At 36.2% G+C, this 25,491-nt stretch overlaps 1 protein-coding gene across 5 annotated transcripts in view; it reads right to left on the reverse strand.

Moving 5' to 3' along the window:
* CDH12 (cadherin 12) overlaps positions 1–25,491 on the reverse strand; it is a 790,632-nt gene that overhangs the window by 433,800 nt on the left and 331,341 nt on the right. For 4 of the 5 annotated variants that reach the window (XM_081952525.1, XM_081952524.1, XM_081952521.1 and 1 more), the window contains exon 3: positions 20,301–20,383. The exons of the other annotated variant lie outside the window; for it this stretch is intronic. The gene's annotated coding sequence lies outside the window, so the exon portion shown is untranslated. The remainder of the gene's footprint in view (positions 1–20,300; positions 20,384–25,491) is intronic. 5 annotated transcript variants of the gene reach the window in all.

The raw sequence follows: 25,491 nt of genomic DNA on the forward strand, positions 1-25,491 counted from the left end.
ACTTACTATCCCCCCCCCCAGTTCTTTTCTATTAATTTCACATGCACTCCAATGTTTTTAAATTGGGAATAGCTCAATGATAGAGCATATGCCACTCATGAAGAATCCAAGGTTCAATTCCCACCATTATCAAGTAGCCCACCCACCAAATTATTTCCATCTGAAATCTTGGGAGTTCTGATGCCAAGCAATGCAGGCAGTGCTCACACAGATGGACCAACAATCTAAAACTTTATAAGCCATTTTAAAATTGATTGTGTACAAGTTGTCTTTTTTTCTCTACCAGAAAAAGAAAGGAGCATTGATATCTTTGTGTTAAGATTTTTTAAAAAGATAAAGGAAAAGGGGGAATAATATAAAAAGTGTCCTATTAATTTTGGCTGAAAAGGAACAGACTATGTTCAAAACTGTCACTAAAGATAAAGAGAAATATTTTAGACAAAGCTTCATATGGAAGTCCATGTTTTAACATACGCATTCTGGAGAGCCTAGATTTTTTTTTAAATGTGTTGAATGAAGAAACAATGCCATCAAAAAAAGGGGTGGTGGAGGAGATCTCAAAAAATTGTTTTTATCTTCTTGCCTTTTATCCTGTGACTCAGTTACAATCGCTCAACAGATGCTTCCAAATATACATCTCCCTTTAATCAATCTTTTTTCTTTCTTGTGATGCTTCCCCTGAGACATATTCTCTTGAGCTGTCCTTGATATTTTCATACAAAGCTTCTCCTCAAAGAAGGGGCGTCTTGCAAACAGTGATCTGCATTTACTGAAATCAAGGCAAGTAAAACAATATAAGAGAAATGAATATTTTTGCCCATTATCATTATCCTCTCAAAGCTTAGCTTTTTTAGAAGCTGCATTTCTATCTCTATGGTGGTTTTTTTTTTTTTTTTTAGTTTTTAGTTACAGAATTGAAAAGTCCTTGAAAGCTCTTTATTTGAATAATGAAGAGGCAAAGCAGTTATTTTCATAGCAAATTTAAAATACTCAGCTTTATACCTTGTGATCTTGAAGGAAATGGAACTTGAACATTTCTATGTACAGATTATTATTGGATATAACCATCCATCTATTGTCAATCTATCTGAGGGAGGCCTCTATAAGGGGTAATGCAAAAATACTTATCTCACACAATGAAACATCTGCACAATCTACACCCACACAGAATTTTGCCTAAGGTAAACTCCTGCTCAGGTCAAGCTGAACTCTTTGTGAATGTATGGAAATCTACATGCAAATTTCTTGGAGTGGTCATTTTTGGAGATTGCTGTTGTGATTTTCCAGTGTTGCGTGCATATCTTCTGTACAAACAAAACCAGGTCCATTCCTGCTTTCTGAGATCAGTCAAGGTCCAATAGATACTATCACATAGCTGGAAAGAAAGTTGTCTAGCTTGGTCTTAAATAGTACTTACTATATTTATGTGAAATAATCCACTTTTAAAATAACATTAAAATGTGATAGGTATTCTCTAATTGATGTGTGGTAGGGAAATCGTAAATTAGATGAATAGTGGATTGCCTTTACTCAAAAGCAAATAATGTTATAAATTACTGCAAGTTATTAAATGGCAAATCCTATCATACAGATTCTAGCTCTTTGGAAACACTTCCCATTGGTCATTTCTGTTTCACATGAATTCTGAGGTCTATTTCTTTATTTGTCTCCCATAAAGACAGTTTCCTTATCAGATGAATATAGCCTTTGCCCTACAAATGCATACTAAATGATACATAGCACCAGAAAAGAATATGACAAGATTAAGTAAACTAATGACTTACACTGGATTGTTACAGTTATCTTACAGTAGCATCCAGCACTGAGACAACTAAGAATCTTGCTGTATAATTACCTGTTTCCAGTTTTCTCTTTGCATGTTTTCTTTCAGAGTTGATTCAGTTATTGATCCATTTCTGATTTTGTACAAAAAAGGAAAGCATATAAAAATAATACTTTCGCCATCTACTCTGAAAAACTAGCTCAGCTTGATGTTCTCTACTTCCTCTACTACGCTCCAAGAATTCCTAGCCAATCTGGTCATTTAATAAATTATATCTGAAATCTATCAGGTTGTGATACACTAGGAATAGTATTCTATTGTACCTTAAAGAAGAAAAAGTGTCACTAATAGATAAATTGCATATTGACACTGAAAATACATGTCAGACCCTGAAGAATCCTTTAGGATTACATTGTGTAAAGTAAGCCACTATTTTAACACACACAGGGAAGTTATCATCTATTAAAACAGACAATGTATTTCCTTTGCCTTAATCATCCAGAATCTTTGCAGAGCTTGCCTGCATTTCTTATTTAGTTCTTAGGATATTTTAGACACTTATAATCTGTTTCTTTGTGAGCATGCATCTCTCCGTAGTATTTTTCTGCTTATTATTCACTTAAAGATAATTCCAGATGTAAATGTCCATTCAGTGTTAAGCAGCCTTTGATTCTTCCTATGCTTAGGTCTAGAAACAGTCTAAGTCAGGGGTGTCAAACTCCCAATGTCACAGCAGCATCACGTGATGTATCAGGACTTTTTTCCCCTTCGCTAAACTGGGTGTGGGCGTGGGCAGCATGTGACGCATCTGGTCCGCAGGCTGTGAGTTTGACAGCCCTTGTCTATGTGGTGAGGCATCTCCTCTGTGTTCAACTATCACAACAAGAAGGTACAGCACATCCCTGTTACTAATACTAAGAAATAAGTTGCCAGACAAAAAAAAAAAAAAAGGAAACCAATGAATAAATCCTATTAAGGTTTCCTCAGTACTTTCCAATACAGAGAGAAGTAAGTATAAATCCAGTAGCATTATTGGGAATATCAAGCAAATTTGGAAAAGCATTAATAGTGTCAGTGACAAAGAGGCCTGAATCTTGCTGAGATTTCCAAGTGCAAATTTCTTCATAAAGTGTTTCTCAGTGGGACGATGTTAGTGATAATATTCTTTTAACTCAGAAGTTTATAAACTTTATTAATCTGCTTCCCTCAACCGAGAAGTAAGGAAGGGGATGCAATTTTGAGAAGCCACAGTTACAGAAGATAACATAAATATGGAAATCTGTCAGCCTATCATTCTGAATCTGAAGCAGGTAGCCAAGGGCATATTTTGGTTGTAAGCAAGAAAGTATAATCCAATTAGTCATACTTGGCAGGTGAAATATCCTGATTGGAACAGAAGGGTGAAATAGTTTCAATATTTTTTTTTCCTTACCTGCTAGCACCATGCAAAATATTATAGAAACACTAAGAAGCTAACTTAGACACCTGGGAGCATATGAAAGTATATATATATCAAATACTATCCAGCTCTTAGGATGTAGAGGAGATTGGTGATAGTTGAATGATATTGCTAGGGTTGTGTTTGTGCTGTGTGAATCACCAAAATTTGAAGAGCAGATTGGCTGATGGCAAAGACTGTGGCATTGGAAAAGACAGACTTTATAGATATTATTGAAGAGATCTTGATACAGATGCTAGAAAATAAAAACATCCAGTTTTCTCTCTAGGCTAAAGTCATTGATATATCATTCTGCATTGATTATACTTAAGATATGTTTAATTTCTTATGTTATCCAAGTCTCTAGAGTTGAGAAGGACATAAATTGGGTAAATAAATATCTACCAGCTAACCCTGAGTCTGATCTTCATCATTTCAAAGACCATTTAACAATTCACTGACCTACTGACTTACTGGTTATAACCAGCAAGGACATGGAAATTGTATGGAAATTATACAATCAGAAATATCAGGAGGACCACTGTTCCCTGTCTCTTTTAGAGAAGGAAACCATATTCTTTCAGTTGATTACAGATTCTCTTTGCTAAAATGAGTTGTACTGAGCTATTATTTTCAACAGAGGTATTACAGAATGGAAAGGCAAGTTAACATGAGGATTGTATTCTCTTCCAGTTGATCTTAAATGGAATTCTATTTGATGAGACAATTAACAACTGTGTGACTGTTTTTTAAAATCACAGAGAACGTATTTGAGCTTTCATTATGCAAATTACAAAATCATTTCTTTAGTCATATAAATTTCCAGGTCACCATCAGTCTACATCAAACATTCTTAGTACATTTGAGTACTGCTTCTGTGTGTATGTTTTGAAATCAGATTACTGTTAATAATAACTGTAGGGCACTATAGCAACATCAATATGAATATTGAAAATTAAAAACATACTAACCATGCTTCATCTCTATATGATCTCAGCTTTATTTTCTTAGCTTCTTTTTACACACACAAAATCTACAGAGCAAGTGAGATGACACTGTGAAGGGAAGATGTTTCTCAGACTAAAGTCACAACCTTGTCTAGTTCTATGGAGAAAAAAATACAAATAATGTAGAAATTCTATATTAACCTAAGGAAGAGGGGATAAGGCAGGGACGAAATGTTACCGGTTTGAAATAGTTCACCTGAACCAGTAGTAAAAATACTACTGATTCTCTCAAATGGTAGTAAAAAAATGAAACTGGTTCAAGTGAACCAGTTTTTCCAATGATCAGCTGTGACACGTGATTTAGATTAGCTAGAAAGCAGGATTTCCTGCTTTCTAGCTAATCTAAATCACGTGGCACAGTTATTTAGATTAACCCCCCTCGCTGTTCACTTACCTTTGAAGGCACTCAGTATTAGGCTCCACCCACCCACCCAGACATCATCACGTTCATTTTTTATGCTCTGCGCATGCACTTTGCACATGTGCTCTGCACATGTGCAGGAGATCCTGCACACACTCACATTGCTACCAAACCAGTAGCAAAGGTAAGTGGATTTCACCCCTGGGATAAGGAATGTAAATATAGAATTGGGTTAACTGGAAGAAAATGCAGGAATATAGTGCATGGATTTTGAATCTATTTCTATAGATAGAATAGAATATGATACGATATTAGATTTAACAGCTTCACTTGCTAAATAGTGGGTAGTTACCATCCAGAGACAAGATCCCCTACAGCAGGGGTGTCAAATTCATGGCATCGTGTCATCACATGACATATTGCGACTTTTTGCCCCTTCACTAAAATGGCGGTAGGGTTGACCAGTGTGTGATGCATTAGGCCCATAGGCCACGAGTTTGATACCCCTGCCATACAGTATCCCTCATTATTGTTACATACTTTTTCTAACTACAGTGGTTTCCACCAAAGTCGTCTGTTCCATCAGGAACATAGGTTTAGTCCTATTGGTCGAAGGGTCTGACAGCTCCCTATAAAAGGGTTGTACTTAATAAAGAGCTGTTCTTACCATTAAGCCTGTGTGTGCCCATCCATTACCCAATCTAACACTGGCGACGAGGGTGGGATTGGAAGGCATCTAGGCGAACCAAAAAGAGCGTAGCAATCCAGCAAGTACGTCCAGCCCGGAGCTCAGCACGGCTTCAAGCAGCCATTTTTGAGCGGCAAAAACAAAACACCCTCAGAACACAAAATGGCTATGCATGCCCCACCAACTCCTTATGACCCAGTCATCAAGCACTGGGATTCGTATATGGTATGATTTGCTTCCTCGAGGCAAATGACCTCATGGTCCTTTCTGAAGGCCGCAAGAAGAACATGTTCCTTGGGCACTGTGGCCGGGAAGTGTTCGAGACGGTGAAAGTCCTCTCTGAGCTGACACCACTGCAATCAGTCACCTGGTCCATGCTCCAGCAGCCACTGAGGACACACTATGTCCCCAAGTCGTCCAAGCATGTTCACCGGCATGAGTTTAACATCAGGAACCAGAAGGACGTGAGTTGATTAATGAGTATATTGCGGCGCTTCGCAAGGCCGCAGCATACTGCGAATTCCGAGACCTGGATGAGCTGATTCTGGACCGCATAATTTGCAGCATGCGGGACATTAACCTACAGAGGAGGTTATTCACTAAATCTAACCTCACTCTGCAGATCGCCTGGGCGTCCGAATCAGCCGTCAAATCTACTGAGACTCTGCAGTGCCAAAGCGCTCCACAAGACACATGAAAGAGTACACACGTACATCACGAGGCTGCTGAGCCCAAGAGTTCATAGGGTGAGGAAGATGACAGCTGCCGCATGCACAGTAGCCGCGCCCAGCTGGCACGCAAATTCAAACCACGTCTCTCACCTTGCGCTAGCTGTGGAGGAGACCATGCCAGATCGGCTTGCTGTTTCTGCGACACAAAGTGCTGCGAGCAAAAGGGGCACATCGCCAAGGTGTGCCGGAGCAAATTCCCTGCCACTACCTGGCAGCCTAGAAGCGCACCAAACTGCCAACAGAGGCCCAACAAAGGGGCCTGGCAGAAGCCACCACGGCACTCAGTGGGCAACAATAGAGTCACCTACCATACGTCAATCGGCCAAATCTACACCAGGCGGCCAAAAAAGCTGAAGGTCACAGTCCGCATCGAGGACTCTCCATGTGAGATGGAGATCAACACTGGGTCATCACTGACCACCATGCCATGGTCTACCCTAAAGCAGGCTATCCCTAGCCTAAAGAAGCAGCATCTTTGCACCCCTGACATCCACTTACTAGATTACCAGGGGAATTGGGTCCCCATCATGGGCCAAGGGACCTTCCAGGTGAAGTTCAAGCATTTCAGCAGAAAACTCCCAGTGACAGTGGTCAGCAGCAACCTGCAGAGCCTCCTAGGGCTAGATTGGTTCCAAGCCCTGGGCCTAGAGGTGACTGGTATCAACACCTTGAAAGACGATGGTGCTGAAGCCATCTTTCAGGAGTTTGAGGATGTCTTCAGCACCGGTCTGGGTAAGTATGTGGGGACTCCAATTTCCTTTAGTTTGGACTTCAACATAGCCCCAATAAGGCTAAAACCCAGGAGAGTACCTTTTGCTCTCTGCCCCAAAATTGACAGGGAAATTGACAAGCTCGTAGACCAGGGAATCCTAGAGCCGGTTGATCACGCACGCTGGCAGACCCCTATAGTGACACCTGTCAAATCTGGCAGGTCTGTCCACATCTGTGCGGACTACAAATGCACAATAAATAAAATGCTACAACAAAGTGCCTACCCTGTACCCATTGTATAGCACCTCCTTCATTCATTAGGCCCCAGAAAATCTTTTGCAAAATTGGACATGGTGCAGGCATACCAACAATTGCCTGTAGATGGTGCTATGTTGGAGGCCCAAACCATTGTGATGCACAGGGGTGCATTCAAATTTCACCGCCTGCAATTCAGTGTTAGTTTCGCCCCTGGACTGTTCCAAAGCATCATGGAATGGCTTTTGCAGGGGATTCCAGGAGTCATCCCCTATTTCAACAACATCTTGGTATTGGCTGCAAATGAGGCGCAACTTTTCAAACGTGTATGAACAGTTTTGGCTCGAATTAGAGACAAAGGCCTCTATCTCAAAAAAGAAAAATGCCAAATTACCATGCCAAGGGTTGGATTCTTAGGGTACCTAATCGATGGCTCTTGGATTCACCCGACCATACAAAAAATAAAAGCAATTCAGGAGGCTCCCACACCTCGCAATCAAACCAAGCTGCAGGCGTTCCTCGGGCTCCTTAATTTCTATAGCATCTTTCTTAAACAGAAAACCACTGTTGCTGAGCCCTTACACCATCTCCTGGCTAAGAACACGAAGGGATCCTGGAGCAGAGCCAAGGCTGCCACATTTGCCACGGTAAAACGACCCCTGTTGGTGGACTCCTTTCTGGTACAGACCCTGCCATTGGTGCTGACCTGCGATGCTTCCCCATTCAGCGTCGGCGCTGTCCTCAGCCACCGCATGCCCAACGGAACCAAAGCCCCTATTGAATTTTACTCCGGGACCTTGCCTGTGTGTACCTATCCATTACCCAATCTAACAATTATATAATATACATGCAAAGCAGTTATATAACATACAATGATGAATGGTAGCATTTGACTGAGAGTAAGAAGATACCCAATTTCCTGTGGGATATAAAGATGTGATGATTTTTTTGTGGGGGAGGGGGGCTTTGAACATACTTTCTGAGAATTCTGGAGGTTAATTTCCCAATATATTTGAGAAACTTTAAGTTGGGGAAGGCTGGAAGTTCCTAACTGCATTGGTGCAGATTACAAAACTTTAAATTATGAATGAGGAAACTCTTTGCATTCCTGAGCAATGGTACTCACCAACATTACAAACTCAATTATTACACATATGAATATTTTATATATTAAATTTCATAAGTTCTGCCTGAGTACACCAAGCAACCGAATTAAAATTTGATTTATAATTAAAAACGTATCAATCAGTTCACCACAGACACTTCTTTATGATATTATTCGATCCTTTGACTCTCATTTAATGAAGTCTGAGGTAATCTGTCAGGTAATAGCAGCTATCAGTTCCATGCAAGAAACAATTGTTTGTCATGGCATAGTGAACATTGATAACCAATCAGCAACAGCATAATGATTTATTACATTCATGATATATGTATTTCACCAGAAAACAGCAGATACACAGTGGTACATTTAGCCTCCCATTAAATAGATTTGACGTTTAAATAGTTCAGCATTTTAGGTGCCTGGATGAATTTATCTCCACCTTTATTTTCAATAATTAGATGAAGAAGGAAGGAAGGAAGGAAGGAAGGAAGGAAGGAAGGAAGGAAGGAAGGAAGGAAGGAAGGAAGGAAGGAAGGAAGGAAGGATAGATAGATAGATAGATAGATAGATAGATAGATAGATAGATAGATAGATAGATAGATAGATAGATATTGCTTTACAGGTATCTTTGGATAATTTATCATTCTTGTCTCCTGTTTTTGTAACTGATAAGCAAAGCCCATTATTATCAGTTACAAACTGAGTAAACCTTGATGACCTTAGGCTATATTTAAATTCACCAATATTTGAGAAGGATTCTTTGACTGTAGATGGAGAGATGTAGATTTGGTTCTTAGATTAATTGAAACCTACCATGCTATTTTATACATGTCAAATTAGAATTGAATCCCATTGAATCATCCCTTTCCCAATTCCAAATGCTAGAATAAACAGAGCCAATTTTGTATAAAAACACACGGACAAAGATTCTCCTTCATCTTGCCATTTTCTTTTTTAGAGAACTGATTTCTGTATTTTTGGGGACACACTGTCTCTGAATTTTTACAGATCTCAAGAACAAAGTTTTCATAGTCAGAGCATTTTTTTCAACTACAGATGGAATGGCAAAAAGTGCTGGCAGGAGGTCTGAAGCAACTCTTCCTAAGCATTTTCTAAATATACCAATTAACTCCCATTAAAAAAACATGTATCCAGCATCTTTTTTTCATAAGGTACACAAGTGACTAAAATTATAAGCATCAAGAACCCATGGACTACAGTTAACCACTTTGTATCAAATAGTAATACTATGGGCTCATTTTGAAAGCTTGATATTATACTACAGTAGAATGGCATGATGTGGTAAAAGCTAATATTTTAAATTAAGAAGACAATCTTTCCTGGCCAACAAATCTCTGGCAGTTCTGATTCAGAGAAATTATGTTTGTGTGTTCATGTGCGTGTATCTATATATTCCAAAAAATTAGGGATCTCAATTAGCTCAAGTAAGAGGAACAGCAGAAAACAAAGAGAATTAATCCTCCCATTTAGCTTCTGGTGAGCAATGACAGTTAACAAATACTTTGTTCTTTTTCAGGCAAACATCCTCTTGTGCACATCTTAATTACTACTGAATCCAATGGCATTTGCCACTGAAAGAGAAGGAGGCTAAATAATGACCAGCAGCTGACTATAATTCTACATATACTGTAGTCTCATACCACATTTGAAGTTTGGATTTCTCTTAACATAAGGGTGTTTAATACATTAGGTCTTGCCTGGCTTGTTAATAAGGAGAGTTTTTTTTTTAAAATGCAAACTCTTGCTAATTGTTTATTCTGACAGGAATCTTATTATCCCGGCTACTTTTGTGAATTATTCTTGACTTGATTTTAATAAAGGGTTTGATCATTTTATGTGCAATGCTAATCTACTGTTACTTTGAACTTTTTACTCAATTTTATATAACTTGGAAATTCCGTTTCTATCTTCTTGTTGTTTTCATGTTTCTTTTGAAGGAAGGAAAGAAGGAAGGAAGGAAGGAAGGAAGGAAGGAAGGAAGGAAGGAAGGAAGGAAGGAAGGAAGGAAGGAAGGAAATTGAGAAGTGGGGAGGAGGAGGAGAAATACTGAACTATTTCTATGTTGGAGCTGATGGTTTGAATTGGGTCTATATGAAAATAAAACAGATCTTATTTTCTTTTGACACCCGAAATAAGCACTTGGCCTTATTTTGAGGGAGGTCTTATTATTTTTGAGGTGCAGAGAGGTGGCGAGTGTGGTCAACTCATGGCTGCTGCTGTGTTGCAATATTTTTGGGGAAGGCTTATTATCTGGGAAGAGCTTATTATCAGGGAAACTCTGTGTGTGTGTGTGTGTGTGTGTGTGTGTGTGTGTGTAATATTTGTATATATACTGCATACACACACAGATATATATGTTTGTGTATGTGTTATGTGTATATATATATATATATATATATATATATATATATATATATATATATATATATATATATATATATATATATATAGGGTAGGGCAAAATGAGGAAAAAAAGAAACCTTTTCTATGAAAAAGAGACAACTGTTTTGAAAATTAGAAATGAAATTTTAGCTCAGTATTTAGAAGATATACCTATAAATTAGAAGAGGGGTTTCAAATTTAGAACCCTAGTCTGTGGGAGACTTGAGGCAAAATAAGTTCATTTAAACGCAACCCATTTTCTATCATTAAAGCTTGATCTAAAGATTTTGTTACTGCAGCTTTACAGTAAAGGAAGCTTTACAACACATGGTTTGTCCTCCTTGTCTGTATTGCCTTGCAGGGTTTGTGTGAATGCTCTTCTCCGCTTCTTTACTTGTACTTTATAGGAAACTAGGAAGAGTCCTTTCTGAGTTCCCATGCCCCTTTTTCATCTGCGGACTGAGATAACTTTGCATGATTTTATCTAGGCTTCCTCCTGTCTCATTTCCATATCTGTCTCATAAGGTCATTTCCACCTATCCTTACACAATGGCAAAGAGCCAAAGAAGTTGCAATGACATGAAGATGAAGTTACAGGAATCCAACAAGACTCAAAAGAGAAGCAATTAAAGTGGAAACATAAAAGTATTGATTGTGTATCCCCCCCCCTCTGCTTATGGATCTCATGCATATCCCAGAGGATCTATGAGTTAAAGTTGGTTGGTAAATAAACATTCCTTTTGGCAAGCCAGTTGTGAAACGTAGCCCCAACACATTGATGCAATCATGTTATGTTTATTCATCAGTACTAATAGTCTCCAATGAAATTGAGATTAATATGTTGGCTGGCAGTGATAAACTTGTGAGGCTACATCACTATAGATACAGTATGTGGATTTATTTCAGCCAGAAAATACATAATCCATAATAAATTCAACAGGGAAATCATTTTGCTAGAAATGTACATTCCATTACAAAATTCACTTAATACATTTTCTTTTAATTCCACTATTTTAGTACCTTTTTTTCCCTTTCATATTTTTGGAACTCTTTTTACCTGACAAAGAGAAACAGATGCTCATATTTGAGAAATATGTCTTCCACTATTAAAAAAAAAGATTTACACAGTGTTGAAAATAATATGCAAGCTTCTTAAATCTGCAAACAAATGTTTAAACATAATGAATTGTGTTTATCTAGTGCTAGAAAAAAAAAGCTTTACCTTATTTAGACTTATTCTAGAAAATATCAATTCACTATCTCAGAAGTACATTCTGATTTTCTGTCCGGTTTCATTAAATTTCATGCAGATTTTTGCCACATAATTGTTTTCTTTCAATTTTAAATTAAATCGAACAGAGAGCAGGGAGTGTTGCTATTATTTACTGAACCATCAGAATGGATTATACCAATGGGCCATAATATAATTTGGTTGATGATTTTATTCTCCTTTATTAATATTAATAAAAGATGAAAAAATTTTCTGTTCCATTATTCATTAGCCATACAAATTCAGTTGTTCAATACTTAGTAATATTCAACCAGAAAAAAAAAATACACATGGTAAAATAGTATACCACATTGCAATATTTTCATTTTCATTCTTTATTACATTTTATTTTATGGGCCTTTCACTAAGAAGCACTCTAATTATCTGTTCAAAGTTTCTTTAATTCCTACACGTTCAGTTGATATGATTTGATGTCCTACATCAGCTAAGACCATTCTCTAATTCACCTAAGACTTCCTGTCTATCAAAGTAAAAGCTTAGTTATAATGTTAGGCCATTGATTGTATGTGTGCAAAGCTTGTGTTGCACAGCACACATAGATGGTTGAGGAGGTTTTTTAATGTCTAATTTAATTTATTTACTATAAAAATAAAAATAACTATACTTGAAAAAAACTTCATACAATGTTTCCATCACATTCTGGTGACTCTGAAAGCAAACTAGGTTGCTATTCCAAATTATCCATCAAAGTTTGAAATGGAGAATAGATTTTTTACATCAAAAGATAAACATTTTATGGGCTGCTGGAACAGATTTCTTCTTGCAGGATCCGAGCCGTCTGAAAAGTGCATTTTTAACATTCATGTGACTGGTGATGGGAGAAGGCTGAGACTGGAAAGGAACATCTTCTCTGTTTTGCCCTAGGTAAAGGGTCTGAGGAAATGTGAGCATGATGCAAAATATGAATGATGTTGATTATTAACTCTCATTTTCTCAAATCTTCCAATACAGCAACTCTATTAAATGACAATCCCAAAATAGATTTAGGAAGTAGGTTCTCATAGTTTTTCTATTCTTTATGAAGTCATTTGTTCATTGCTAACAAGCCATATTTTTTCCCCATTCTACCTACCTATCTACCTACTATCCAAACCCCCCTATTCCAACTGGCATTTTCTCTTTTCATCCAAATTATACCTGCATTTTTTTTATAAATCTCCTCCACTCCAAATTTTGTCAAAGGCTGGCTGAAAAGGTCATGAATTAAAGAATATATTTTTGTACAATATCCATTGTTTAAATAATAAAACATGATGTATATTAACAAATAACTTTTTTGACTTATCAGCAAAGAAGAAAAGACAGCTGAATTAAAGATTTTTTTTTAAAGCCAGGCTAATGGAGAAGAAGGAAAAGAAGATGAAGAAGTAATTTCTTCTTCATGGACTTATTTGGTTAATTTAAGGATGCTTAACAGGTCAAGTGAGTTGTTCTTTCAAATATAGTTTTGGTCCTCATTTTTCCATATTTTGCTTTTTTCAAGGGTTTAATGGTGCATACTCAGTCTGGTGAAGTCCTGTTGCATTAAAGCAGTTTACTCCCCATCACCCGGCCTTGCTTGCCTAATCTGATCCAGCAAGATTCTTCCTTCACTTTAAATGTAATTGAGGAAATGAGGATCAATCTGGGATCCTATAGCTCATACCCAGAATTCTTAAGTGGGATAAGGGCAATGAATACAATGATTTCAATGAGTTGAAATCCAACACCCTCTGGAAGGTCCAGGTTCCCTGGAATTGTATATATCTTTAATATGTAGGAAAATTTTTGTATGCATGTATGTATGCATGCATGCATGCATGTTTATCAGATTTACACATTATCTTACTCCTACAAACTTTTCAATATGTCTGACATCCAAAAATTATTCTTTCACTTTTATACCCTTTCTTTTTTCATTTCTCCACTATCTCTCAGCCTTGTAATACTAGAAGTGTCATTTCACAGAGGCTCCACGTAGGTATTTCTTCCTCTATTCTGTGAGGTACAATGAACATGTCATTCAAATGTTCTGCTTCACCATTCAGTTTCATCCCTAATGCATTTTCCTGTGTCGCTTTGAAGACTTTCCCCCCCCCCCCCCGCCACATTGAGGCTGGACATAAGAGGAGATGGCTTAACTCAGCATTGAGGATTGTGAAGTCACAATGCTGTATTTATACTAGACAGTGCTTACTAACATGCCTGTGACTAAATACACTTCCCCTTTCTGATGTAGTCACTTTGCTGATTATTATTCTCAGCAGACACTCTATGTAGTTTCCTGCTGTTTGCATTAATCCAGAATTTGTTTAATTCTCAGCTTGATTTAGTTCTGTCTGATTTCTGAATATCTTATTCCTCTCTGTGTTCAGCTCTTACATATCTCTTATCCCTTCTCTATTTTTCCTTCCCAGCTTCATAATCCACAAAAATGATGCAGTAGAATAAAATGGCATTACTGAGAAGATTGGGCAGCCAGACATATGCCTCAGTTTTAAGATGTATCCATTCTCTGAACTAAAAAAGACAAAATTGACTGTTGGATTATGAAAAAGAAGAGAAATACTTGCTATCATCAAAATTCAAATGTTATGCCCCTTTTCAGATGAACATCTTGAAGATTGTTATAGGAAAATTAAGAAGGGGGCTCTAAATAATCACTTTTTGCCTGAAATTTGGGACAATCTGAATTATCCTATTCAGTAAAATAAAATAATCAAGAATTCTCAAGGAAAATTAAATATAAGAGTCACTATAGGAATGAAGGGCAGAACACCTCATCTCTATTTCCTACTATGTTTTTACATTAGAAAACACCACCAGAAGATACAAATAAAGATGGAAACTTGCCCTCTCTTACTAACTGATATTCAAATCCCCTTGTTTTCATTCTGCTATATCCAGTGCAAGGAACAGCAGCCTATAAGAACCATTGTCTTCATCTATTGCTTGAATAATACATCATCCCTTATATATTGCAACACTTATGAATTAGATTTTACAAGCAGTCCTGTTCATATTTGACTTCCCAGCAAAATGGTTCTTGTGGTGATATGTGACAAATAATGCTGATTTGGTTGGTAATTACAGGCAAGGAATTCATTCATGGTTCTGCAGAACTCCAAGTATGGGGGGGGGGAGCTAAAAAAAAAAAAAACACCCTGGAGGTTATATTGGCAAGGGAACAGACAAACGGCAGACACAGGAGTGGTGTGAAAGATAATGAGTTTATATCATCCATAATGTTCTATGAGCTGGCTGTATCAACTCATTCTGGTCCAGATTGCAGCTTATTAGCTGGCATAAGTTTCAGGGAAGATTTTACAGGGGTTTTGAAGAACTCAGCTAGTTGCCAATTCATTCTGGAAAGTATTCCGAAGACTGTCTCTGACCTTTAAAGCATTACACTGACAACTATATCAGGGTATATTTCCTCCAGTATTTCCTGCTATTCATTAAGATTTTAAAAGGTAAATGAGCTAAGACACAATTGTCACTGAAGATGAGGCTGAAGACTATAAGGACAAAGGCCTTTCCCTCTCTGATGATGCCTTTCAAACAAAATTTTCTCAGAAGGAAAGCTCAGGTAAGCTATTTAATCACGGTTTTTGGAAGACCAATGAAAAGGTTTCTGTATCTCCTGAGCTTAGGAAAAATGGAACAACCATAACAAATGTTGCCTGCCCTTTTTTGCATAGCAATTGTGTTGCTCTTTTAGATGAGTATCTAGTAGCCTTTAATGCTGTCTCTTATGGATGTAACATTTCATAACGTAAATTTCAAACTTACATCATGTTTGTCATGAAACCGAACAAGCAGTCTTTCCCTTCTCTCAAAATGTGACACCCCTGATAATTTTGCTGCCATAAATGATAATCTCCATAGAATGACTACAAGATGAAAACAGTACTTATCTAATCAACTGTTTGATGAAGGTCACTATTCTTATTAAGCATATGAAGATAGAAATATGGCTTGTACATAGACACAAAATGAAGCTGCTAATTCAGTGATACAGAATTATACACTGGAAAATTCAAAGTTCTTCAGCTTAAGCAATTAACTTATATGTGACATTGGGTGCACAACTTTGTTCTTCCTTTTTTTATCTTTTATTTCCCACAGCTGTGGGTGTGTGAGTGTATGGATGTATTGCAAATTGCAATTCCAAATTAAAATCAGTGCTATTCAAGTCACTCAAGTGGTAACTTTGTTCATTATATGTGTTCATCAAAAATTAAACCTAATTCTAATCTTGGGTTCCCCTCATCATCCCCTTAGCAATGTTTTCTAGAAAAGTGTGATTGAAAAAGATCAGTCCATTTTAATTTAATTTAATTGTACTATTCCTGGAGATCAATTTAAGGCAAGGAATTCTATATAGATAATAACTAATTTACTCCATCTACTGAGCATATCTGAAATTTCTCATACCATATACTTTCATACTTGTCTAGAATTATCTGAGATGCTGAAGACTTTTTTTCCCTTTGGGGAAAATACTGATTGAGAAATATTGCAGTTTCTTAAAGTATGATGCTGAAAACACAAAAGCACAGAATATATAACAATAGCAATATCACTTAGACTTCTATACTGCTTCATAGTGCTTTACAGCCTCTGTAAGCATAAACTGCTTTATCTCACCAATCTGGGTCCTCATTTTACCAACCTCAGAAGGATGGAATGATGAGTCAACCCACCTTGAGTCAGTCAGGGTCAAACTCCTGGCAGTGAGCAGTTAGCCTGCAATATTGCATTCTAACCACTGCGCCACCAGAGCTCAAGATATGATCTTCCATTTAGTTACAATGATTAATGTATTTACCATTAGAATACTTGAAAGACCAAATTAAGGATTGGTTATCATGGAGAAAACCTTGAATGTAGTTGCCAAGTGTCCGATATTGATTTGATGTCACATAATCAATTCATTCTTATTTACTATGCCTTTAGATATTTAATTATTGCTAATTCACTTTTTCCACTCTTTTTTATTTTAAATTTTGATAACTTCTTTTGCTGTGAGGTGAAATATCTGAAAATAAAATCTGAAATATGCACTATTTAAAGAACATCCAAAGATTTATATCAGTGCTTGTGCCCTTACAATATTCAAAATATCTTATTCCCCACACAAGATATATGGATCAGATAATTTAATGAAGGAATTTGCAAAGGCCCAGGTCCTAATGATACAGAAAATCAAAAGGGACTTTGGTACATTTGCAGCAATGTTTCTTTTCAGATCAGAATATACATATTTGAAAGGAATGATGGTTACACTTTACTGCCTTGCAAATTCCCAATTGACCCATATCATGCTTATATTTAGGCAATACAAATGACCATTCTCTGGGAATTCTAATAAATGAGAATATAAATCCAGTTTTTTCCCACTAATGTAGTGTACACAATATTACACTTCACTTAATTATTTTCTCTCTCCCTCTGCCTTGTTCTTGCTCTTATTCTATCTACTCCCTCACTTAATATTTTGTACTTGGAAAGAAATCAAGAGTATCATGGTTCTTCCTCCCCTCTAACTCCTAAAACTCTTAGGACTTGCCCAACCAGTATTTTTCATTCAGTCTAGCAGCTGGCAGAGAAATTGGCTTTCTCTTACCTCCTGTAGTTTCTTGTAGCACAACTGCTTCTCTTGGGAAGTTGTTTATTTCTCTTTTCCCCTTCATATCCTTGACTGTCTTTCCCCCCCTCTCCAAATTGTGAGGTATTTGGTGTCACAATGATGAACAAGATGCAATGATGAGAATGGCATTGCGGTTGTAGAATCCCTGTGGGGATCAGTGGAAGTTAAAAGGCAGGCTGGTGTAGGAGGGGATGTGGAATTATGAAAGAAAAAATCTGGCTGGTTGCCTGTTTGCAGTAACTGTGAAGAATACAGATGAGAGGGATGTGGCGGGAGAACTCCCAGTGACATTCCAAATCATACTGTTACACCATTTCTGTCCACCAAGTAAACAAAATAAAAATAAACTCTGCATAAAGTTGTTTCTGGCTCAGTTGCTAAACAAAATAATTACACTCTTGCAATCAGGGAAACTTCACTGCAACCTTCTCCAAACAGTGAGGACCAACACAACCCAGAATTTATCATCTTAAATGATCCTTCCGATCTGGATTTTTGCAGTGGGAAAGTTGGTAGCCCTAGTTTTGATCACTGACATCGCTAATGAAACACAATGGAGAGGAATAGTCAGCACTCTACAAAGCAACCAATCAAATACCGCACATCAGAATACCAGATCAACATCTTATATTTTCAAGGATAAAGATTTAAGCCACATCTTTATCTGTACCACATTTAAGCAGTGCACAATCTTATACATACACACAAATATACACAAGATCACTAAGAGCAGAGGACATATTTTGCTTGTAAACATTGCCAAGTTCAAAGCATAGCATCTTCAGGTAGGGCTAGGAAAGCCCTGTTTATTTTTTCCACATAATTTTATTAAGGGTTACAAATGAAAAGAATAATGCAGGCTACAAAAAGTCAAAACAGAAACATACAAAACAATAGAAAAGTGTGAACAATTTTTCAAAAAAAATCAAAAACAAAAAAGAAAGGAATAAAGAATGAAGTAGGTTCTCATTTCATCCCAGCAAGTAAAGATAGTATTAATACTTATCACTATCTCTAATACAACACAATAACTCTTCCCCCATAGTTCATCTATTTAAGAAAAACAAAATGAAGCAAAAATCCAAATACTTCATCAGTCATCCTTTGTCAGGAAAAGTACAGTAAGGGCAATCAGAAGTAACTTTTTTTTTTCTTTTAGCTCTCATGAACCTCAAATTCCTTCCTGAGTTTGTAAAATTATCTTTTAATCCCTTCAAAAAGAGTCCGAGAGTTAGTTTTCTGCTCATCTGTGTTTCAAGCAAAAATATTTCAGACCTTTAGCAGATTTCTTCTTTATATCCAATAAAGAAAGTTTGTTCTTTTGTATATCACAGCTAATAAAATATTTCAAAACCTTAGCAGAGCGCGCACGCACACACGCACACACATTTGTTCCCTCGTTCAATATTTGTAGATCTCTTTTTGCGAATAAGTGATCCATCAATTCCATTTACTGTATGTGCCCATATTTTTATAATTATTTGCTAAATTTAAGTCCCGCTTCAAAGTAATTTTGAAATCATATGCTGCAACTAGTTCTTATTCTGTAATTTCATTACAAGTTCTGTCAACCTTATTAAGAAATTTATTTGCTTTGTTCAAAAGCTTGGCAGACAAATATGTTCAAGCTTCTACTATAGATTTCTATTTTGTCTTCTTTATCCTTTAGCTTCCTCTAGTGTTCAACCTTCAATTTCCCCTTATCATTAAAAAAAAAAACAGATCCCATTTTTCCCATGGGAAAATCTATTCTAGTAAAAATTCTTTGTTTGCATTTAAAATTCAAATTCAAAGTCCTTCTGAGCCCTTAATCCACCATTAAATTTTCAAAAGTCCATATTCAAAACACCCTTTAAAAGTTATTTTTCTAACTGACCTAGCAAATACAATATAACTTGCCATTAGGAAGAATCTTTTGGAATTCAAAACCAAAGTGATTAAGAAATAAGGTGTGATTCAGATATTGTGTTTTAAATGCTACATCAAGAACTGTGAATAACGATGATTCCTCCCTTGACTCCCAGCCCATAGACAAACCTCACAAAATGGCAAATCCCATGGTTCACTCATGAGCAGCAGTTGTTCAGAGTCACATGGGCTATCTCAAAATTCTCTCCTTAATCTGGAAAGAATTTTGGCAGCCAGTTTTCCCCATCCCATGTAGATTGTCACACCATCCGGATGCAGAAAGAGATGTTTAGCTCACCATATCTGTCAAACTAGAATTTGAAGGACCTATTTCCATAATGGTGAAGTTAGTGGCAGCCAATGCATGCAAAACGAGGCTAGATGGCTAACAGTACAACTTTCCTGAATAAAATGGGATTTCTAGCATCCACCCAGAAATGGATGTAATATTGCATTTAATGATTTTCACAGCATTTCACAGCATTTCTCTCGCTCTCATCTTCTCCCTCTTTCAGTTGCATGTTACCCATTACAGTCAACTAGTATTGCCCTACGCCTGACACTTTTTCTTTCTTTCTCCCTTCCTGAGCTGCTTTTTCTTTAGAATAGCACCCTCCAAAAATTGCTAACCACACTTTTGTGACATTCAATTTTGTGATCTTAATTACTTGATTAGAACCATCCCACCAGCTTACAAGTGCTGCCTGAAATTGCTGACATAATCAGTTTCACACTAAAGGCTTTTGCTTCCCTCTTTAAGAAGCTGCTGCTCACAGCACCTAGAATGCTAGTAAAGAGCTGGTCCTAGTGCATTTCTTTTCAATGCATATTCCCCATTATGTGCCTTTTTACTCTCTTGTAATGCCTTCTTCTCCAATGAATGTAAATAAAAACATAAATTATATTCTTGCTAATTATACCACCACCAGGGTGAACATTACAAAGGGAAGAGAGTGGGAAAAAGAGTTATAAAATTTCCCTTTTTACCTGGTTTCCTCATGAGTTGAGTTCTGGAAAGTTTCCTTACTGTTTGGGCTAATATGGCAATTTGGGGTTATATCCTTTTGATACTGTAAAGAAAAAAAAAGCTGAAGTAAGATTATAAGCACAGCTTGGGTCATGTGATTTTTCATTTAGTGACCACTTCACTTAGCAACCAACTCACTGTTCCTAATTATGGTCAATAAACAATGATTATTAGTGTATTTGGATAGTGTGGGAGAACAGCTAAGGCAAATATATATTTCATGTAACAGCTGAACAGGAAACATTCTATAGTGATATAAATATCACACCAAAAGATGTCTTAAAAATGGTATAGAGAATATCATTAAATGAAAATGTCATGTGGTTTCAGTGTAAAGATAAAACAATGACTGCCTTGAGATCATGAAAGCCATAGTATTAGTGAAGGCAAATAATGAAATCATGAACATCCCCAATTATTATAACTTTTAACAAAATTGGGAAGTGTTTCTATAAATATGAATAACTTGTTGAATTGTCCTACTGTTTTAGCTTGTCTCTTTAGAGTATTTTCATCTTGGTTTGCATTTTGAGAAGCACAAAGTCTTTATTATGAAACCTTTCTAAGTGAATCTCTTTACATTCCATATTTCAAGAAGGAGACAAAAAAAAGGAGAGAGTGCTTCTCCACAGGCAGCACAGAAACATACTTCACTTTTTAGGTTACTCTCCATGGAGGGATTTTATCAATGCTAAGTGTATCGGCATACAAATATTTTTTTATAAGTATATTTATGAGAAAATAGGGATGAAAAGTCTCCCCAAGGTAATTTCTGCTGCCTGAGATTTATTTGTATAAATCTAATGTTACTATTTGAGCAACACCTGCTTCTGCCTTTCTCTCTAGAGATATCCAAAGTTAAAAGAAGGAGCATAAGTTTCTGGTACGAGCCAAGATGATGTCATAATGTCATGACATAATTGTGCAAAGTTATGTGAATTGTATCATTACTCAATTTGTGTCATTTTTGGGATGACATTGTAATACAAATGTTCTTGCCGTCTTGCGGAAGCCCTTGATAAGCTGCCAATGGGAGGTACTTGTTTTGCTGTTTTGCGTATTTTCCTCCTTCATTCCTGCCCACCCGAATAGCCATCATGAAATTAAAAATTGGTCATTTGTGATAGTATTCTTGATTTAATGGAACATTTGGCAGGGGTTGCTTTTCTTCAATTATTGTGCAGTCAATTAATACTATTTGAACATATTTGAAGTGGCACACCAAACAGAAAGCAAACAAAGCACAACATACATTTGTACAAGTTGTGAATTTAACAAAAGGAGAGATTGAGTTTTGATGTTTCACTTGAAAATCATGCTACTTCAATCTTGCTGATTTCACAGACTCAAAAATAGCTTTCCATATTTTCTAGATTGCATCTACTATTCCAGTTCATCATCTCTAGTATAACTGCAACTATTTCAATCTTTATAGGAATTACTTGGCAGAAAGGATTGTCTCATTCTCCCCAGGAAACTTGTTATTTTCCCAGGTAACAATTCTACTGCTGAAGCTAAATAAGTCTTGCTATTTCAACTCCCTGAATGGAAGGCATATGCAAATTTTTTCAAAGAATATGGAGAAAGAACAGGGTATTTTTCTACACTATTGTGAATATTAACAGTGAATGTATTTTTTCAGTATGTAACAAGAACAACCTTCAAAATATAAGAGAAAGGAATCAGGATATTTCTGGGAATTCAAATTCTTCTAAACAAAAAATAATACACTTAAAACAATATCTTAAAGGGAGGATAGAAGATTTCTAAGACAACACAGTAAGGACAGGACATTGTTTAGGAAAAACTGAGCTAATTACTCTTACAGCCAATTTTGAATAGGATTTAAGGAAGTTTGGGATTTTAGGAGGAGAAAGGTGGGGGGTTGAGTAATTTTAAGTAAGATTTTCCCTACCTGTAAAATAGCAAAAATAACTTTCTCCTATCTTTATCATACATATACAGTATATGTTACAGATAAAGGTTAGTAAAAACTACGAAAGTAAATAGCAGCACAGAAAGAGAAGAGGGAGTGCAGAAAAGAAAAAAGTAAAGAAAAGAGAAATAATAAAAAGAAGGTATAGGAAATAAAGTTTAAATAAGAGATAAGTGTATTACCAAGAGAGAAAGAAAGAAATGAAAAGAAGCATCCTTCTTTGTCCACAAATATTCTCTTTAACCCATATCACAACTTTTATCTATAGACACACCCCTAAAACCTCATTACTTAGTTCTAATCATCCAAAAAAATCCATTAAGAGTTACCAAGAAATAACAAGTTATTTTTTATTTAATGACATCTATATTCCCTTCCTTTATACACTGATTACTTTCTAATTCTATGTACCTCCAACTCTCGTTGGTGTGTGTGTGTGTTGGGGGATACTGATTGTAATTTTAATGTTTTGATGGACCACAGTGTCACCACTTTTAATTATCATATTTTTATCATATACTACTTATGCTAAATTGTTCAGAACACTGGAACCAATTATATAGATAAATGGTGGTATCTCCCTCACTGAATATTTCTCTCACAAATAATATATTCATTTGTCTGGAAAAATTTAATTTGGATTCCTGCATGAACAGGAATGATCCCTTTTATTTGTATAATTTATGGAACTCATGACCAACTTGTTTAAATCAAGAAGTGCCACCTTTAGCCTGTCATGAATCAGGAATTCATGTTTTTGTATATAACATCAAAAAACAGTTAAGCAAAGACCTGTAAGGCCAAAGACAGTCAATGGTATTATATGATAATTTGCATCTTATTTGGATATATAATATGTATTGCACATCCTAAAAGAGTAATCGGGAAATCTTATAATTCCTGTCACAAGACTGCAGTATCATCTTCTCACCAATTTTTTCTAATGATGTCAATATGATTTACCACATCATTCTTGGTGGCAAATATAGACAGAGAAAAGGTCAAACAACTTGTTGAATATCTCTCAGAACATCACAATACAATTATTATGCATAATTTTGAATGTTCTGTTCACATTCTGTAATGTATCCTATTAGTGCATCATTCCATATTGGTTAAATTTTAGCGGTGTGCTTTGGCTACTAAATTTTACCTAATACAACACATCATTATTGATTCTATTCAATCTTCTTTGAATCATTTTTTTCTCCCACCTGAACTGAAGAAATTATAAAGCAACAGTGTATTGGTATAACAAAAGGGAATTATATTTTGTCAATTAAAGGCTATATAGTAATTTCTCACATCAGTTCCTTGATGGTTTCTCCATTTCTACCTTCCCACATCAGAAAGAGGAAATAGAGCAGAACAATAAATGAATGAAAATTGATGTATTAATCAAAACAATAATGGATGCATAGGAAGGAAAATACCAAAAAAGAAGAATAAACTGGGCAGATAATACTGTATCTTTGTGAGATTAAAACTATATGTCTCACTATTTAGTTTCATGGCTCTGTAAAATTAAATTTCTAATGCATCTGTCATTCTTAAAAGCCTTTTTCAGGCATTTACCTAAATAAGTAAATAGAACTGAAAATGGAGCATTGCGTGAAGCCTTTTCCTGATTCGCTTCACCTTGGGGTGAAACAAAAGTTAACCCCAGGGCTGAAGAAAGCTGGATCTCAGATAGTGGCGACAATTATGCTTGTATTCAAGTGAACACTACCAAAGGTCCTCCTTGGAACTGTTATTCAAAATGTCAAGGCTAAAGAGAGACAAAGGTAGATTCCATTCTTTGTTCATTCTGGAGCATGCATATATTCAGGTAAATGCCTGAATGGGGCTTTTGTAATCAGAAGAAATAACTAGAACAAATCTATACAAATATGGCTGTCTTGGCTCTCAGTGGCTTGAATTACAGAAGATGAGGGTTGCCTAATTGGACGTGATCCCAATTATTCACAAACTGTGTTTGAATGTATGGATAGATTCATCAGTCTACTTTGGTCCCTATATAATGAAAGTTTGAGTTCCCTCCCCAAAATAAATGCCTTGCAATGTAGTTTCCAATTGCATTATTCTATTTAAAGTTTGTTATTCTTTGAGTGTTTATTGAAGTCACCAGCTGGGGAGAGTAGCATTTTGGAAATATAAAACTGGTAAAAGGAAATGTCTGGTTTTTATTGTAGCAATACCAGTGCTATCATTATGAATAGCTCATGCAAAGAAGGTTTAAAATTTCAGCCTTGAGAGGATTTTGAATTTTTCCTATGGTAGTGCAGATATTGTTCTAGATGTGATTAAAGAAAGAGGAGTGCAAGGAAAGAAGGAACTAGGAGACAAAGTGTGTACTTATGTACATAATATAGTATGTTACTATTTGAATAGTAAATTTAGCATTATGTTCTGCTAGCCTAATGATAAAAAGATGGAAAAAGTATGCCTTATGGTTTTGGCTTAGCAAACTCTGCATCTAGTACCTCATTAGGAATGACATGAATATACTTCCTCATGTGCACTCATGAGAAATCACACATCCTTTATTTCCATGTTGATTTATACAATTTATATGGCTACCTATCTTATTTGGATGACTCTAGGTAGGAAACAGACCAAATGAAACATAATATAAACTAGACACCCAGAATAAATATTTGAGATTAAGACGGAACCAAAGAAATCAATCAATTGAGGTACTGTACTGTACATAACTTACTGAATTTATCAGTTCCACAGTCTAGTATAACAATCAATTCATTTAAGCCTTGTGAAAGATTAGCAAAGTTGGAACCTTTCCATAGGGCATTTGCTACAGTAGAGAAAATGCAACTCCATGTACCACAAGATGGCATCCTCTGATTGATGGGACCTGAAACATGACACCTTTGCCAGTTCTGGTGAGGCATGCAGTAACAATCAGAGACAAGTGTTGACACTAATAACTTGGCTCTGTGGTATGTAGGGCTTCATTGATCAAAACTAGAACGTTAAGTTGTACCTAGAAACTTACTGAGAGTCAGCTCAAGGAGCAGAGGTGTTATAGTACATGAGTGTATTGTTAAATGTCCAAAATATTTAACCAGTTGAGTATAGTGGTTAATGCACCAAGTTAGAAAATAGGAGACTGAGTTCTAGTCCCATGTTATGCATATGAAATTGATTGGGTGATTTTGGACTAGTTTCTTTGTCTCAAGTCAACTTTCTTCCTAGGG

Source organism: Natrix helvetica, assembly GCF_964273705.1.
Source record: "Natrix helvetica genome assembly, chromosome: 4".
NCBI classification, from domain to species: Eukaryota; Metazoa; Chordata; class Lepidosauria; order Squamata; family Natricidae; genus Natrix; species Natrix helvetica.